We start from the raw sequence: 2,500 nt of genomic DNA, 5'->3' as shown, positions 1-2,500 counted from the left end.
AAGCGAAGCGAGAACGAGAGAAGCGAGAGAAAGCGAGAGAAAGCGAGAGCGAGAGAAAGCGAGCGAGAGCGAGAGAAGCGAGAGCGAGAAAGCGAGAGAGAGAGCAGCGAGAGAAAGCGAGAGCGAGAGCGAGAGCGAGAGCGAGAGCGAGAGAAAGCGAGAGCGAGAGAAAGCGAGAGAAAGCGAGAGCGACAGAAAGCGAGAGAAAGCGAGAGCGAGAGAAAGCGAGAGAAAGCAGAGAGCGAGAAAAAGCGAGAGAAAGCGAGAGCGAGAGAAAGCGAGAGCGAGAGAAAGCGAGAGAAAGCGAGAGAAAGCGAGAGAAAGCGAGAGCGAGAGAAAGCGAGAGCGAGAGAAAGCGAGAGCGAGAGAAAGCGAGAGAAAGCGAGAGAAAGCGAGAGCGAGAGAAAGCGAGAGCGAGAGAAAGCGAGAGCGAGAGAAAGCGAGAGCGAGAGAAAGCGAGAGAAAGCGAGAGAAAGCGAGAGAAAGCAGAGCGAGAGAAAGCGAGAGCGAGAGCGAGAGAAAGCGAGAGCGAGAGAAAGCGAGAGAGAGAGCAAGCGAGAGGAAGAGCGAGAGCGAGAGGAAAGCGAGAGCGACAGAAAGCGAGAGAAAGCGAGAGCGACAGAAAGCGAGAGAAAGCGAGAGCGAGAGAAAGCGAGAGAAAGCGAGAGCGAGAGAAAGCGAGAGAAAGCGAGAGCGAGAGAAAGCGAGAGCGAGAGAAAGCGAGGAGCGAGGAGAGAAGCGTGAGAGCGAGAGAAAGCGAGAGCGAGAGAAAGCGAGAGAAAGCGAGAGCGAGAGAAAGCGAGAGCGAGAGAAAGCGGAGAGCGAGAGAAAGCGAGAGCGAGAGAAAGCGAGAGAAAGCGAGAGCGAGAGAAAGCGAGAGAAAGCGAGAGAAAGCGAGAGAAAGCGAGAGAAAGCGAGAGAAAGCGAGAGAAAGCGAGAGAAAGCGAGAGAAAGCGAGAGAAAGCGAGAGAAAGCGAGAGAAAGCGAGAGCGAGAGAAAGCGAGAGAAAGCGAGAGCGAGAGAAAGCGAGAGCGAGAGAAAGCGAGAGCGAGAGAAAGCGGAGCGAGAGAAAGCGAGAGCGAGAGAAAGCGAGAGAAAGGCGAGAGCGAGAGAAAGCCGAGAGCGAGAGAAAGCGAGAGCGAGAGAAAGCGAGAGCGAGAGAAAGCGAGAGAAAGCGAGAGCGAGAGAAAGCGAGAGAAAGCGAGAGCGAGAGAAAGCGAGAGAAAGCGAGAGAAAGGCGAGAGCAAGCGAGAGAAAGCGAGAGCAAGCGAGAGAAAGCGAGAGCAAGCGAGAGAAAGCGAGAGCAAGCGAGAGAAAGCGAGAGCAAGCGAGAGCGAGAGAAAGCGAGAGAAAGCGAGAGAGAGAGAAAGCGAGAGAAAGCGAGAGCGAGAGAAAGCGAGAGAGAGCGAGAGAGAGCGAGAGAGAGCGAGAGAGAGCGAGAGCGAGAGAAAGCGAGAGCGAGAGAAAGCGAGAGCGAGAGAAAGCGAGAGCGAGAAAGCGAGAGCGAGAGAAAGCGAGAGCGAGAGAAAGCGAGAGCGAGAGAAAGCGAGAGCGAGAGCGAGAGAAAGCGGAGGAGAGAAGCGAGAGCGAGAGCGAGAGAAAGCGAGAGAGAGCGAGAGAAAGCGAGAGCGAGAGAGAGCGAGAGAAAGCGAGAGCGAGAGAGAGCGAGAGAAAGCGAGAGCGAGAGAGAGCGAAAGAAAGCGAGAGCGAGAGAGAGCGAAAGAAAGCGAGAGCGAGAGAGAGAGAGAGAGAAAGCGAGAGCGAGAGAGAGAGAGAGAGAGAAGAAGCGAGAGCGAGAGAAAGAGAGAGAGAAAGCGAGAGAAAGCGAGAGCGAGAGAAAGCGAGAGCGAGAGAAAGCGAGAGCGAGAGAAAGAGAGAGCAAGAGAGAGCAAGAGAGAGCAAGCGAGAGAAAGCGAGAGAAAGCGAGAGAAAGCGAGAGCGAGAGCAAGAGAGAGCAAGAGAGAGCAAGAGAGAGCAAGCGAGAGAAAGCGAGAGAAAGCGAGAGCGAGAGCAAGCGAGAGAAAGCGAGAGCGAGAGCAAGCGAGAGAAAGCGAGAGAAAGCGAGAGCGAGAGCAAGCGAGAGAAAGCGAGAGCGAGAGCAAGCGAGAGAAAGCGAGAGAAAGCGAGAGAAAGCGAGAGCGAGAGCAAGCGAGAGAAAGCGAGAGAAAGCGAGAGCGAGAGAAAGCGGAGAGCGAGAGCAAGCGAGAGCGAGAGAAAGCGAGAGCGAGAGAAAGCGAGAGCGAGAGAAAGCGAGAGCGAGAGAAAGCGAGAGCGAGAGCGAGAGAAAGCGAGAGAAAGCGAGAGCGAGAGAAAGCGAGAGCGAGAGAAAGCGAGAGCGAGAGAAAGCGAGAGCGAGAGAAAGCGAGAGAAAGCGAGAGCGAGAGAAAGCGAGAGCAAGGAAAGCGAGAGCGAGAGAAAGCGAGAGCGAGAGAAAGCGAGAGCGAGAGAAAGCGAGAGCGAGAGAAAGCGAGAGCGAGAGAAAGCGAGAGCGAGAGAGAAA

This window comes from Mixophyes fleayi, unplaced genomic scaffold (assembly GCF_038048845.1).
Source record: "Mixophyes fleayi isolate aMixFle1 unplaced genomic scaffold, aMixFle1.hap1 Scaffold_322, whole genome shotgun sequence".
NCBI classification, from domain to species: domain Eukaryota; kingdom Metazoa; phylum Chordata; class Amphibia; order Anura; family Limnodynastidae; genus Mixophyes; species Mixophyes fleayi.
Note: the sequence above shows the minus strand (reverse complement) of the source record.